At 40.9% G+C, this 16,573-nt stretch overlaps 1 protein-coding gene and 1 pseudogene across 5 annotated transcripts in view; one reads left to right on the top strand and one right to left on the bottom strand.

Moving 5' to 3' along the window:
- ANKRD44 (ankyrin repeat domain 44) overlaps positions 1 to 16,573 on the top strand; it is a 328,696-nt gene that overhangs the window by 60,990 nt on the left and 251,133 nt on the right. The gene's annotated exons all lie outside the window — the stretch shown is intronic.
- LOC308621750 (eukaryotic peptide chain release factor subunit 1-like) lies at positions 5,488 to 6,956 on the bottom strand (annotated as a pseudogene). The gene has a single exon. The product of its transcript is annotated as a eukaryotic peptide chain release factor subunit 1-like (transcript).

Raw genomic sequence — 16,573 nt, 5'->3', positions numbered from 1 at the left:
TGGCTGCATTGTGTTCACGTTCCTGATGTCATTTTTTGGTTTGGGGACAGAACAAAACAGTAGGAATGGAGCATTGGGGCAGAATCCAAAATACTCCTCCCTTTTCCCATTTTTTCCCCTGTGTTTTCTATTTCCATTTCAATGAGATAAAAGAGGTTGCATGATAATCTGAGTGCTATATATTAGGGAATATATTTTATTTCTCTTGCCTTCCTAGTTTTTAAAATGTTCCTGGAAGAATTTAGGTACAACTTTGATTTGAATGGCCTCGATGTTTTAAGTTTTCCTGAACGTGAAGACATTCCCGTGTCCTTAGGAGTCACAGTCAGTTGTGATGCTCTAACTGCCTCCTGACTCGAGTGATGCGTACAGAATCATCGTGCTGATTCTCATGGGACGGCCCAGCAACTGCTACCACTGTTACGAAAAATAACTCCACAAACAACTTTGCTCTCAAGTTTTTTCTTCCCCTTGACCTGATAAAAACTATAGTAAACAGCCTCTTTATTTTGTAAGGTAAATGAGCACCCTTGAGTTAATCTGTTTTGTAATTGGACATTTTCATATATTTTCTTAAAACAAGCAGTGTGTGTAGCCAACCTGTGGGTAGCCAGCCTTCAAGATTAGCTACCCACAGACTTACCCACCTATCCATGTATTTTTACCAGGAATGGAGTGATCAGTCCTCTTGATAGAGCAAGGGGTTAGCTGAAGAGATAATTTGCGTCACTGCTTGAGATGTAGAGGTGGCTTTCTTTAAAAAATTGTCAAGCCAAAACTTTGTTGAGGGTAGAAAGCAAATAGTAAATAGTCTCTGTACATGTTGTCATTTCCCCCATTTTCTGTTTTTCTATCTCCTCAGCAATGGTTTCAACTAACATAAGAGACACACACGGTATCCTGTCCCACCTCTATCCTGACATATGCCTGGTGGCAATGAATAGAAATGATTATTAGCAAATAATATTAGAAGCATTCTAAATTCTTCAGAAAGACGGGAGTAAATAAAAATTACTGCCTGCTACTTAGCTGCTGACCAATCTGAGGCTGACACATTCTTCTTATCTGCTAAATTAGTAAGAGAGTGGGAAGCAATTTTCTCCTAATGCTATGGTATCCCTTGATGTACAGATTTATCTCAATGTTCCCATTATACCATGGGTAGTTGCTTAAGAGAGTTGTGCCCAAGCATTTAAACAATTACCCTGTTTTTTAATGTGGCTGCTGACATGAGCTATTAAGAAACTTGAAACTTTAACAGCAGCTGCTTCCTTTGTCATTTATAGCCACCTAAGTTGTTTTGAATTTCTTTTCATTTTTAAGATGTGGCTCCCATGTGTGAGAAGCATTTGGTTATTTTGATATTTTTGCCTTGGAGTACAATGTCAATGACTGTTTGCTAACTTTTATACATAGGTCATTTCATGTCTGTGTTCGTGGGTGACATAACAATAGTTCTGTGCCTATTCATAGTGCTGTTTGATTTCTTAACTCCCTTGTTTTGGGCCCATAAATATTTCCTCTTTGTATGTTTTCTTGGCCTTCATTTATTTGTTTTAACAAGTGAGTGTTAGGAAGCCCCAACTAGCTTGAATTTGTTAACATTGATTCAATTAACACAAAATTTAGAGTTCAGGCCCAAGTTTCTCTGACTTATAAAACAATTTTTTTTTCTTTTTTTTCGGTCTAAAAAAAAAGTTGTACTTGAGGCACTGGATTCCTTGTTTCTTAGGCTCTCTAGGAATCCTTCTGAGCTAGTCTTACAGACTTCCTTGCTGCTATTGACATCGTAAGACAAATTCAGTAGTGTGAACTAGAAACACATTGCATATTTAGTGAATATATGTGTATAGTAAATACTCAAAAACGGTAGACTTAGTTTATTTTTGTTTTGCTTTGGTTTGATTTGTGGAAATTTATTCCTCTAAATGGCTTTTCTAATATGATTTTGTGGGTCCACTTTATTCATTGGAATTCTTGCTCAGTGAAATTGAAGGAAATCTCAGCACTTTCTAGAAACTCTGTTCCAGCAGAGCTGTAATTGGAGCAGGGCAATATAATTTCCCTGAGCAAATAAGTTTGCTGCTTATTTGGCTAGTCACAAAATTTAGGCCTCTTTATTCAGGTCTCAAAGCAAAGGAACTTGTACCTATTTGTGGCCCTTCCATCTGGCTGTGGTTAACCTGGTGGACTGAGAATTTCCACACTGGGGCTTCCAACTGACATAATTTCCCTGGGTTCCTCCCCTTTGAGTTGTAGAGAGACTACACAGAGATTTTCTGGTCTCATCTTGGGAGATGACATAAATAGAAGCCATGTCCTTTGCCTCCCTTGATGGGTGAATCAAGTCCCAAAGTCTGCCTACATTAGAGTGTCCTGTTGACCATTCGTGACCTTCCCCCTAGCTGAGAGGAAGGGGGTCATTCCCAGAACTGTCTGAAAATATTCCATGGGAAGAATAGCCTGGAGGGGTTAGAAGAAGAGTTCTTTTCTTCATGGTGAACCTGGAGAGGTGGCTTTGCTAGTTTAACCTAGTCACTGTGGTTGTAACTGGGGACAGAAACGCCTTAACAAGTAAGTGGTTTGTAGAATTGCTAAAGATGGACTTTGATGCCTGGCTCCTCCTGTCTCTTTTGCTAAACGTGGCATAACTGGAAACGTAGGAAGCCTTAGGACCAAGCATACTGAAATTTTTTTCTTTTGGCCAGAATTAGAATTCGGTTTTACTTTTCTGGATAGTCCAAGTTACCATGATTATCAAACTGAAAATAAGACAAAGCAACAGATCATATCATAAAATATTTGCTACATAGGTCTGTTAGAACTTTAGTTTCTCTACGCTAATTTTTCTCTTTCTAATTTTATAAATAGTATTAGATTTATTTAGATAATAACCTGCTAAAATAACTAATCATGAAGAAGGACATGCTTTCATGGAATTCTCCAAGAATAATCACGTATTTCCCAGTATGTAATAAGCATTTAAAAACTTGATGAAAGAATGAATGATAGAGTTTAAGGGTCTATTGATAAAGTTTTATTTCCAATTCAAGTTTTTATATATAGGGTACTGTTACAAAATAAATCAAGAGGTTATATTTAAAGGAGATCTTTTAAATGATTAGGGAGAAAAAGCACAATAGCATAAATGTATATTTTTATATTGATATTGTACAAGTATTTTTATTATGTTTGCAGGCTTTAGTTTATTTATTAGCTCATAGTGGGAAGACCTTTGAAGAGTTTCTTTTCCTCTTTCAGGCTACTGGCACTATGCAGTGAATCATCAAAATAAATTCTTCCTTTCTATTACTCCTACATTAGAACCTGGCATACTGGAGGTATACAGTAAATCTTAAAGAACAATAAGCACCTCTGTTTCTTAAAAGAAAGAAAAAAATCTCACTTTCAGTTACTTCTGATTTTTAAAAATATTAAAACAATATAGATTCAAATGTTAGTTTTTCTTTCTCATCCTTAACTTTTTTCAGATTGTAAAAGCAATAGCAATTCATGATAGAGAATTTAGAGATACAGGAATTAAAATTACCTGTAAACTTTATTACCCAGAGACAGCCCTGTTTAATCTTGATACATTTCTTTCCATTCTAGTATGTTGCCATGTATATTCTACAGAGCATTTGCCATATAAGATGAACAAGAGTTGAAGTGGAAGATCTGTCTACTGTGCCCCTCTTGGAGATCCATAATGCATATTGGCAATATTAAAGGCTCTGAGAAGGTCTGCAAGAAAGAAACCTTTCAGTTAGTGTTTCCTGAGCGTATTTGACTCCTAGCACTGTGTGTGTTTGTGCGCCTGCGGGCGTGTGTGTAATGCCTATTGGCATCTTCACACATTGACAAATTTAATTCTATTTTCCTTTTCTCCTTTTAAGTCATGAGCTTTTCCGACAGTCTTCCCTGGCAATGGGAAATTCTCCTCTAATTTTTCAGACCTGATGTCTTGGTACACCTCAGAAACAGGACTGAGATTCAGAAAGAGAAAATTTGTCCTGGAAAGGAGGAGTAATCTTCAAATGCATGATCATTGTGGGCTGTATAACATGATTTTGCATACCTCCAGTCCGAAAAATCAAATTTATTCATGGTCAAGAGGATGTTTCTGAGTCTTTGCCAGCTGTGGATTATGTATCTGGGGAAAGCTGATGGAGAGGCCTTTGATCACAGGCTGGCTTGTTGTAGAATTTCCTGACTGCAAAGGGCAGACAGTTACTTTTAAGAGAGGATGGGTGTGTGTTAGGGTGGGCTGGAGAATGGGCCAGAAAACTGTGAGGTTTGGTTATTATGCAGTATACCATGTCCTCGGATCTGTCTTTCTGAGATGACTTATCTGCAGTAAAACATTACCACATGCTGCTGTGGTTAATCAAAAAAACTTACTTCAAGACTGCTGTAGCCACACTAAATCTAAACTGGGCACAAAGCGTTGTTTCCCTCAGAGAAGGACTCACTAGAAACAAGTGAGGTCGAATCTAGCAATTTTGTAAAGGTTTCCTTTACGCTTCTAGCAGCTGTCACTGGTGCCACTAGCTTGCCGTTTTTAGAACAGTTTTGGGGATTCCCATCTTGCTTCTTGCCCAGCTCTTCCTCTTAATTTCTGAAATACCTCGACTTTAGTAGTTGAAGTCTGACCAAGTCTTTTTTTTTTTTAAAGAAGGTACCAGTCTGGTTTGACTTACCTCTTGAGTATATTTTTCTATGTAAGTTTTATTCCATAATTAACAATTCAACCATTGGTATTTTAGGAAATGCAGAAGTCATATGACCCCAAATGCATATATTATAAGGGAGTGTGTTTGAGAGATTAGCAGAAAAATGAAAAGCCCCTCTTCTGACTGAAAACCCACACTGAAGCCATTTGACAAGAATTAGACTGATTGTATTTGGTATTTTTTTCTCCAATATTCACCACATATATTTCTTCTTATGCAGTCTAATCTGAGGATGCCATGTAAATGGGTCACTGAAATGCAGCAATTTAATTTTTCTCCAATTGAATGATCTCATTTCTATTAACTTTTGAAGGTTTACAGCAGTGAAAGTATTTTTGCTTCTATGTATGAAGTTTAAAAACATCATTTTTTTTTCATAATATACGAGAGCAACCAATTTCACTGTCGAGTAAAAATAAAAACTAGGATTTAAAAATTAGTCCAGGGGCTTCCCTGGTGGCGCAGTGGTTGAGAGTCCGCCTGCCGATGCAGGGGACACGGGTTCGTGCCCCGGTCCGGGAAGATCCCACATGCCGCGAAGCGGCTGGGCCCGTGAGCCATGGCCGCTGAGCCTGCGTGTCCGGAGCCTGTGCTCCGCAACGGGAGAGGCCACAACAGTGAGAGGCCCGCGTACCGGAAAAAATAAATAAATAAATAAATAAAAATTAGTCCAAAGTGGCATTTAGGAACTTAGCTGTAGGCTGCTGTGCTGATACCATGACAAACCAAAGTATAGGGTTGGGTCAGGTTTTGTTTCGGTTTTCTTTTCAATATCCAGTGCTCGTGGATTAAGTTCTAGAAATGTTCCAATTGTAAGGCAGGGATCTGTTTGGATTCCACCACGGGTATGTTCCTTGGGTTGGATGCTGGAGGGTGAGGCACGTTTCGCCAGACCCGTGTCAACTACCTAGTAATCATCAAAGTCAAAAAATTCATTGTCTCCCCCTTGGTTTTCCATCCCCTGGAAATCTACTCGGTACTGCAAGATACCTCCAATTGCACCAAATCCTTTCACAAACTGGGATCCTTCTTGTGCCTTATCTGTGACAATTTCCAACATAGCTCCAAATTTTTTTTTATAGCTGTCAGCAAACCATTTCAGCTGGGGCATCATGCTCATGTTCTTGTCGTGTCTCTTTGTCTGTAAAATGAGATTTATCCTTCTCTTTCTCTGGAGTTGATAGAAAATTTTGTGCTCTTCTGTGCTTTGACAATGAAGAACATCTCTCTGGCTGATGTCATCAAAGTATCGCTCTATTAATTTCTTCTCTTGAATGAGCTTCACGTTGGAGAGGACTTCAGTAGATATCTCAATACCTTGGTTGAATCCATTTGTACCACCGTAGGATGTATCAACTAATTTAAAAACTTTTGATTGTAACCTCTGATCAAACATATCAGATAGACTTAGTTCAGTTTTAAAGTCAGCTGATCCAGCTAAGCCGATACCAGTCACGTTCACTTTGTCCCCAGAAATAAACAGCTGCCCCGCAGTCTGAGCTACTTTCCAGATAGAGTTAGGTCACTTCCCATTCTTAAATGGGCAAGATGCAGGCTGGTTGACCTCCTCCACCATGTTTCTTCGGGAGAGCCACAGTGAATTTGTGCAGGACTTCTCTTGTATTTCCTTGGAGTGTGCCAAAAAGTCACCACTACCATCTGTTACAGTGATGCCAACTTGCTGTCTTCTGGAAGCAGTGCTGTAAGAGCCTCTGGGTGGAATTGGTTGTCCCACAAATACAATGACGTATCAGTTGGTTTGAAAGGTTCAAAGTCAATGTTGACTTTCTTTTCCTTTCCCTCTTCTGTTACAGTTGTAGCACAGTAAACTACCAGGCCATTTGGATGTACTTCGTTATAAAACTTGAGTCTTTGTTGTAAAGATGTAATGGCTCCCAGGACTGGAAGGTGGTTTGCTAGTAACTTAAAGTTAGATGCACTTCCAAACTCCTCTGCTAACATTTTTGCCACTCGTGAAATCTGGTCTTTGGGAGGGATGATCAGTGATATCATGCCTGTGCCTTTGCTGCGGGCCGCCTCCAAGCTCTTAATGAGCTTCCTGCTCTTCCAGATCTCCACGTTCCTGTCGGCAGCGCTGGGGTCATCTGCTGTGTTCTCGCTGCCTTCTCCCTCAGGGCCACTCTTTGGTGGCAGCGGCTGCTCCTCCCTGGCGGTGGCTCTGATGTAGGACACCCTGCATTTGGTTTTTACATGAGTGTTCCCCTGGTCACATTTTCATCTCTTGTTCATGATCTGAAATCCATCAGGGTATTGAAACTCCCAAAGACTAAAAAAATAGTTCAAAGACCGAAGCAAAGGTGATATGCAGTAGAACTGGCAGGCTATAAAACATGAAACTCTAAGTCTGCTCTGGGGCAGTGTAAATGGTACAGACATCTTATGAAAATAGAAAATAAAATCCAAGCAAAACTAAAAACACATTTTAGAACTCATGTGACGGTGATACTTGGTTATCTTGCATGGAGACTAACTTGTTTGTTCATATCAAGGCTTGAATTACATTCCGTTGTTGCACATACAGGTTTCTTTCTCCCGTTTGGTCGGTCTTACTTGCTTAGATGACATCCATTTGAGGAGGGACCTGCTGTTACCAGGAACAGCAAACGAGATCCCCTCAAATATTTTTGCAATTTGTGGCAGAAACTACTGATAGTCTCCCAGTATCCAGCCTTCCTTTCTTTGTTATTAATATAAACTTCTTCTAGAATACAGACTATATTTTCTAGCTTCCCTTGCCTCTAGGTATGGCTGTATGACTACATTCCGACTAAAGGACTTATGTGTGAATTTCTAGAAAGGGGGAAGCTTTTTTACCTCTTTCTTTCCTACTGATGCCTATAATTGGGTGGGATGGCTGGACTTGAGCAGCCTTGATGGATCATGAAGTAGAAGCATGAAGTAGATGCTAAGGAGAGTTTTGCAGCAAGGTAGATGGAACCTGGGTCTTCTCACTGCAGACCACTGTAGCAGTCCTGGGTAACTTCATATTTAGACCTTGTTTACAGTGAGGGAGAAATATGCATCTATCTTGTTTAAGCCACTGCTGTTTGGGATTTTCTGAACTACACTGCGGAGCCTAATCCTTCTCTCATATTATGCTATCCTTAGGACTAAACCAGTTCTTTGTCAGGGTCATGACCATAGCATAGATCAAGATAAAGTAAATTCGCCGCGAAGAATCTACTTACTAGCACTATGTCAAGCCGATTGATCAGGCAGTTTTCAGAACACTATTTTCTTCACTTCATCTTTATTTGGCCTGACCATTTATATGGCAGGGTGTCAGGACGTGATGGGGTTTGCTTACTAAATTTATTCAGCAAATTGGTGCCTACTGTATTCCAGGCATTGCGTTAGGCTCCAAGAATCCAGTGAAAGCAAAACAGCCATAGTCTCTGTTCTGACAGGGCTTACAGTCTAGTGCAGAAAGATGGATATTAGTCAAATAACACACACAGTTACATAATTACTCTACAGACTGATAAGTGCTCTGAGGGGAAAGCACAGGAAGCTGCAAGAACCTGTGTAACGGGGGAATCTCATCTGGACGGGACAGTGGGAGTGTGGTGAGGGAAGGGTGTTCTGGACAAGGGCCTTTTGAATTGAGATCTGGAAGGTGAATTGGATTTATCTAGGTGAGGAAGAGTGTATAGAATGTTCTAGACAGAGGGAATTGTCTGTGCAGAAGCTGTGAGAAGGGAGAGGGCTGATGCATTTCAGGAGTGGAAGGGAGGCCACTGCATTCCCGTGCATTACTGGTGCACAGTAAATAAGGGAAAACAGCGGGAATAAACTAAGCTTATTTGGTAAGGATGTCCCTTTTGTAAGGAATTAAGTATTATCTTTTATTACAGTATTATTGTAGAGAATCTGATCACTTAATTCCAAATCTATCACAAGATAGATAAAACCATCAGACCTTTTGTATCTTTGGAGGTGATGCTCTGGGACATGTAATTAAGCTCCAGGTTTTTCTGCGTGATTCTCTTTTGCAGTGATTTACATATTGTTTATCAACGATCATTTAGACATTTGCACAGGTGAACAGTAGACACAAACAGAGCCAGCATTAAAGACATCACACCCATTGACGCTTCTAATGAGAACATTAATGCTGTGAGATATTTTTAATGAGCACAGGCTCCCTTGAATAGAGCTTCATTCCTAAAAAAAAAGGAGAGGACCAGAGTGGCTTGAATGCAAGTGAGTTGATAAATCTCGTCTTTTGAGAAAAATATTGCTGAAATGGTACCTTTTAAGTTAATGCTACTGAAAGTAAAAACAGCAGAGGCAGGAAAATATTTGTTTTCCAAACACATTTTATTTATAGATTGGTGAGTTCTTAGAAAAGATGATTTAATAATTGATTCCTTCTTTGTTTTGAACAAATACAGTATTTGGTGCCTTCCCTAAGTGTCGTAACTAGTACTGAAACATTCAAGAGTGCAGTACTATATGAGAACAAAGGTCTATTCTTAGGGGAAAAAATCAGCTATTATATGAGACCCACAATCGATGGCAAGCAACTTAAAGAAGTCGAGTTTGCTCCAAAAATGAGTCTGTGCTGCCTCTCATCACCTCAGTTCTACACTGTGGCCATCTTTGCTGCTGCCAAGCCTTCAAAGAACACTTTGTTTCGCTTATTTTCTTGACTTCTAGTGAGAGACAGTCAGTAATGTCTTGCTTCTCTCGATTTTCCCTCTAGTATTTCTGAATGCTGCTGTGCCTATGCTGCTTCTGTAAGTCATTTTAACTACAGTATAGTGTGTTTCTTCTTACCACGTGCTCTGTACAAACTTGGACTTGATGTGGTACAGCAGTTCTCTTTTTCTCATAGCTACTGTAAAATTTCTCTTCCTTCCTCCCTCCCTCCCTCCGTCCCTCCCTCTCTCTCTCTCTCTCTCTCTCTCTTTCTTTCTTTCCTTTTCTTTCTTTCTCTCCTTTGCTCCCTCCCTTCCTTTATTTTTTTAGTCATTTGTTGAGGGGAGATATTGGCAGTTTGGGGCTTAGAGCGAGGCTACCTTTGTGATGAATGGGGAAAGAAAATTGAAACTTATTTAAAAGCTCCATTAAAGGGATATATAGATAGACAACACTTCTGTCCATAGAGTTGAAAGAAACGACTAGGCCCTGCTAGGCCCTGTAGATGATAAGGCTCAACATTGTAAGAATAAGTGAACACAAGAAATCTTTTGTAATATCCTCTTTTTATTGGCCTACAGAAATATTTTTTGCATATGGTCTCCTGTTGCTCCTTTTTTTTCAGTGTGTTCAGGCTCCACCATTGATTAGCTGGGGAGGTGGGTTCAGTTGTTCAGATACTTGTGAATGCTTTCAAGGTAAGAACCATGTGTCTTCTTAATCTGCTCTTAACTTAGGCAACAGACACATAGTAGATGCTTAGTGATGGTTTTTGAATGTATTTACATGCAGTCAGCCTTCAGGAGAGGAAAAGTGCCTACAACTTAAATTCTGATCCTGCCAGGAAAGCTTTGCAGAGATAGTGCTTTGCAGCCTCTTTGACCCATAGAAGGGGCAGGGGTTGGGAGATTCTGGATATAGCTCTGGGTCTGTATTGAGCATCTAGGTGGCATCTTTTGGGTTTTCACCTGTTGGAGCATTATTATGTCCTATTTCTACCAGATGTGCACTTATACTTCTATTCATTTGTCCAGGAGTGTCTTAGACTCAGAATTACTATTTGATGGTCATGTAACAAATAGCCCTCATCAATTGACCCTATGTTTCAAGCCCTCACTGCAGTGCTGAGGGCCCTATTCAGAGTAACTTGTGTGGTGTTACTTCCCTTGATTTACTGCCCCTGAGAGCTCCGCATGGAGCACCATTGCCTGAATCATTCATTTGCTCACTCAAATGAATGCCTTTGGACTACTTTGCATTGTTAGTTACTTGTTTTATTCCTGTACACCTCACCTCCCCAGCTGTTTTATAGCTTCTAGAAGGCAGAGGTTGGATCTCAGACTACTTTTGATCCCCTCTCAGTATATAGTAGGCAATCAACAAATATTTGAATTTGGAAATTCCAAGTGAAGATAGTTTTTCTCTTGTGGAAAATTCTAGCAGTATCATTCTATTTAGTTCTTTTATAGAACCCAAGACCATGCTTAACTGGGTAGACAATTCCATATAGCTTGCTAAGATTTTCACATGCAAGCCTTCTTTCTTTCGTCTTAGCATTTTGTGTGTGTGTGTGTGTGTGTGTGTGTGTGTGTGTGTGTTGAGGCTGAAGTTTGTAATGCTTAACATAGAAAGCCCATAGGTATAGGCCCATTCTCTCTGAAGGTGAAACGTAGGACTAATTGAACAAATGCTGTTAGCAACGAATAAGAAATGAAGTTTGAAAGATTTAGCATTGAGTATAGACTGCTAACCCTCTCTTCAGCCTTTTCTTAAAATGACTCTATTGAAAGGAGATATTAGAACTTACTGGAAGTGGTTTTCAGGTGAAATTTGGAGAGAGGCAATCAAATGGAGATTTTAAAGTTTTAAAGTTTAGCAAAGTTTTGTAATTTTGGAAATCGAGGACCATTAAGGTTAAGTAAATTTTGGGGTATTTACCTAACAGAAAATCATAGGCTATTAAAAAGATGAGGTGGATAGGCATGCGTGACATGGGAAAATATACAAAAAGTCAAAAAAGCAAGTTGTAGGACAGCTCTTAAAGTATGATCTCTATTATATAACAAAACAGAATAAGAGATTTCTGTATATAAACACATATAGTTATTTGCAGAAAGAAGTCTGGCAGGATGCACACCAGACAGACTGATGGCTGAGTACCTCTGGGGAGTGAAGATGGGTGGGTTTTTTGTTTACTCTATATTTTTGTATTGTGTGAGACTTTTAAACAGATTATATGTTTATATATTATTCATTATGAAAAAAAGTACATCCAGTGGTCCCAAGACATTCCTCTGTCATTCCAGTTTTGTGGTGTCTTAGGAGAGAAAACTGAAAGAACAGTGTATGGTTTTGAATTGTTTCATTGCATTATTTATCTTGGCCAAAGATGAGTGTGGTTACACTTGAGTTATTGCTAAACAATGAGAAGCTGTGACATGAAAGAGAATATAAGCAGTTTCTGTTTATTCCCTTTGTTAAGTCAATTTAGAAATCATCAGATATTGGTTGAAGAAAAAAGTACAGCCCTTAGTTTAATAACATCATTTATGTGATCTAATTTGTATTTGCTAGCAGTTCAACCTTAGTCAGAGACATTCAGTGTCTGAGAGGCATATTAATCATTTCTGGGAAGAAGCTAGGACACCACATTACGAAATGCTTTTGCATGGTGTATCCCACTGGATCCTTTTTTTTTTTTTTTTTTAGATGTTGGGGGCAGGAGTTCATTAATTTATTTATTTTTGCTGTGTTGGGTCTTTGTTTCTGTGCAAGGGCTTTCTCTAGTTGTGGCAAGCGGGGGCCACTCTTCATCGCGGTGCACGGGCCTCTCACTATCGTGGCCTCTCTTGTTGCGGAGCACAGGCTCCAGACGCGCAGGCTCAGTAGTTGTGGCTCACAGGCCTAGTTGCTCCGCGGCATGTGGGATCTTCCCGGACCAGGGCTCGAACCCGTGTCTCCTGCATTAGCAGGCAGATTCTCAACCACTGCGCCACCAGGGAAGCCCCCCTACTGGATCCTTTTAAGAGCAGTGGATGAAGTAGCACAGGAGGCACTGTTTCTGCTTTATATAGGAGGAGATGGTCCCAGAGAAAATGATGACATAAACTGAGCCGTAGAGCTGGTGAGTGACAGCGTCAGCAATTGGATGGAGCCAGGCTCTCTGGTTTCAAATTTTGTTCTCTCTCCACCCAGCATGAGGGTGTGCACCATAGCAGAGCTGCCCAGGGTAAAATGTACTGGGACCATGTTTTGTCCCAGTAAAGCTTCAAACCACTGAAAAGTGTTGTGAGAGAAGATTAGTCTTGAAGGAAGAGGATGAGGGTCAAATAAGATAACAAATACGAAAGAACTTTCTTGGAAAACGTTTTTCAAAGTGAGGTGGTGTCTTGGTGCTGAGTGGTATAACAACACGTTCCATCTGTCCTTGACATGCTTTGAGATGTGCCCGAGAGCTCTACTGCCTTTTTTTTTTTTTGCAGTACGTGGGCCTCTCACTGTTGTGGCCTCTCCCGTTGTGGAGCACCGGCTCTGGACGCGCAGGCTCAGCGGCCGTGGCTCACGGGCCCAGCCGCTCCATGGCACGTGGGATCCTCCCGGACCGGGGCACGAACCCGTGTCCCCTGCATCGGCAGGTGGACTCTCAACCACTGCGCCACCAGGGAAGCCCTTTACTGTCTTTTAGGTTCAAAAGCTGATGCAGAGGATGGGGAGAGATGAGGAGGGAAGAGAACCAGGAAAGGAACCTCATGGGCTGACTTCTGTCTGGATCAGTGGACTCACTGCCATCAAGGGAAGCTACTTTCTAGAAGGAAGTGGGCCTTACTCCAGACCTTAGGGCTCCTCTTCTCTTCTCTTGTGTGGACAGATTCTGAATGACAAACAGTTTTGTCATTGTGCCCATCCCCATGTGCTGTGTTATTGGAGCTGGGATGGTAGTTGCATATACAGAGCTCAGATCAACTGAAGTTCAACAGGCAGCTGCCACATGGGTACAACTTCCTATATCTTTGGGTCTGGATGAGGGTTTGTGAAGAGGTGACTTATGAAGGTGAGGCTTTGTGCTTCATTACCAGCCTCTAAGGCCATGTGCTCCTTTGAGCATTGGATTTCTTAAGGACAGACTGGATTATCACCTCCTTGTTGTTGTTTTGTTAGGTTTTCAAAATGGGAAGTCTTGAGAACCAAATACCTTCATTTATTCAGAAGGTGAGAGCATTTATTCAGAAGGTGAGAGCATTTATTCAGAAGGTGAGAGTGTAGGACACAGTGGTTCAGGGTCATCCACCCATCTACTCATTCAACATGTATTATATGCCTGATATTAGTGGACACTGGAGGGTGGTGATGGATACAAACACCAATTCTGTTCTTGCCCTGAACTCATAATCTAGTGGGGAAGGGGAAGAAGAGACATGGAAATAACTATTCCATTACAGTGTGCTAGGTGAAGCACCGGGCACATACTAGGTACACAGAAATGGCCCATGGGGCTTCCCTGGTGGCGCAGTGGTTGAGAGTCCGCCTGCCGATGCAGGGGACACGGGTTCGTGCCCTGGTCCGGGAGTGTCCCACGTGCCACGGAGCGGCTGGGCCCGTGAGCCATGGCCGCTGAGCCTGCATGTCCGGAGACTGTGCTCCTCAATGGGAGGAGCCACAGCAGTGAGAGGCCTGCGTACCACACAAAAATAAAGAAAGAAAGAAATGGCCCGTGAATGGAAGTATTATAATAGGTGTATGAACAAGACCCTAGATTCAAGGCCTAGAGCAGAGCTTCTTAACCATGGTGCTGTTGACATTTTGGGCCAGATAATTCTCTCTTATGGGGGATTGTCTTGTGCACAGATTAGGACCCTGAGGTCCTGGAAGGTGAGGGAAGCCCTGGAGGAAGAGGCCTGAGACCCTGAATGGCCACGTGGATCCCTGCCCTCTCCTAATCTGCATCGGACTGCTTTGGACTGTAGGATGTTTAGCAGTATCCCTGGCCTCTACCTACTAGATGTCTGTGGCACTCCTCACCCAACTGTGACAATCAAAAATGTCTTCAGGCGTTGCCAAATGTCCCTGACAGGGCAACATCGCCCTTGGTTAAGAACCACTGCCCTAGAGGAACATGGGATTATCATTCCATGTTTGGCAGGGCTAGGGAAAGGTATTCATGGTAGGATGTTCTTAATTGATTGATAATTCATGTTCAGCTCAGTTTACCCCCAAGAAGTATGGCTGCTGACAATGACTTAGCTAAAGGCATGTCTGTCTATTTTTGTCCAAATCTGGATTGATTTCCTTCCTCCTCCTCATGGCAGAGAAAATATTCCATCAAACCCTGTATTCTTTTCTCTCTGGGTCCGGTTTTCCAGTCTTCCTTTCAGTTGGGTGGGGCCAGGTGACTGAGTTCTGGCCAGTAGAATGTGGTCACTTTCTGGCCTCGTCCCTATAAAACCTCCCACATGTTCCTTTACTTTGTCTTTCATGGCTTGTTGACTGTAAGCACAGAATCCAGAAGAGGACCCTGAGGTCCTGGAAGGTGAGGGAAGCCCTGGAGGAAGAGGCCTGAGACCCTGAATGGCCACGTGGATCCCTGCCCTCTCCTAATCTGCTTTGGACTGTAACACGAGAAAGAAACAAACTACTGTGCAATAGTACTGACATTTAGGGGATGTTTGGCATAGTAGTTAGCTTTCTTGATTAATATACTCTCCCTTGCTCCCTCTCCTTTATTGGGTACCTCTCACATGTCATAAAAATACTACTTAATGTTACTTCTCTTTGGTCACTCTGGTGACATGCACATGTCATAACCTAGGATATAGCCCTGTCTTAGCAGTACCTGTGATATAATTAATTGTATACCCTCTTATCTCACACGCTTTTCCTTTTCAAAATCTTCCTTGGAAGGGATGAGTGTTTGAATCTGCCTCTAGTGCCCTCTGAGACTCCTGGGACCCGGTCATGGAATAGGAGTTTTGGTTGCAATCCAAGCAGAAAATTCTTCCTGAATGCTGAGTTCATAGTAGCTCTATTCCCCACATGGTTCAAATGGTGACATTCTGAAGGCAGAGGAAGGAAGAGGACAGTCAATCCTTTTATTTAATTTTGGCAAGACTACGGGTTATGGTGCTCTGGGGAAATGCAGCCACAGATGCATCAACCTTTTTAAAAATTCTTGGCAGTTTAACCCTTTACGTCATAAACCTAAACACAGACAGTGCATCCTTGAAGAAAGCTTGTATTGGCTACATTTGTCACCAGTATCCCTCCTCCAAGATCATCCTTCCATCTGTGCTTGTGAAATGCAAGTTCTGTTTACTTTAATCAGTATTTATTTGCTACATTATTTGGGTTATGATTTTCAACATGTTGGACAGTTTTATGATTAGCTTAGCAATCCCTATTTTATATATCATTTGCTGCCAAGTTATAGATAAGCGTAAGGGAGTTTTTTTTTTCTAATCGTGATAATATTGTATCTACAGTGACAATATTGTATCTCTATTCGAGAGGCAGCATAGCCAAGTGGTTAAGAATGTGGACTCTGGAGCCTTACTGCCTAGGTTCTAATCCCAGTTTAGCATTTTACCTACTGTGTGACCTTGGGGCAAGTTGCTTAACTTCACTGGGCCTTGCTTTCAGGACAATAATTGTACCCACTTCATGGAGCTATTGTGAGAACCAAAAAGGTTAATTTGTGTATGGACTTTAGGTGTGTGCCTGGCACAATATAAGTGCTTTATAAATGTTACCCTTCAGTGTTTCTGTGCTCTATATTTTTCATATATTTTAATTACATGGTAATCAAAAGGAGAAACTAGTTATTATTTAATTCATTAGGTCTTGAAACTTCCTCTATGCTTTTAAAGGACTTAATTAGCTAGAGTTATTACAACTCAGTTTGGGGAAAATTTTCTATTTTTATATATACACAGATAGGAGGAAGTATGAAAAAATGAATTCCAAAATTTCATAGCATCATCTCTGGGAGGTTTGATTATGAATAATCGTAAATCACTGAAAATTTTCTCATGTGCATTTTTCTAGTCTCTGCACATGAACCTATATTACTTGTAGAGTTTGTTTTAACAGAAGAAGGACTAATATTTTTGACATTTCGTGTTCTATAGTCAAATCCTTTTTTTAGGAATTTAGTACTCCTGAATGTTTTATCTTTTTATCAGCTG

This window comes from Mesoplodon bidens, assembly GCF_964165515.1.
Source record: "Mesoplodon bidens genome assembly, chromosome: 8".
NCBI classification, from domain to species: domain Eukaryota; kingdom Metazoa; phylum Chordata; class Mammalia; order Artiodactyla; family Ziphiidae; genus Mesoplodon; species Mesoplodon bidens.
Note: the sequence above shows the minus strand (reverse complement) of the source record. Positions and strands in the feature narration are given on the sequence as shown.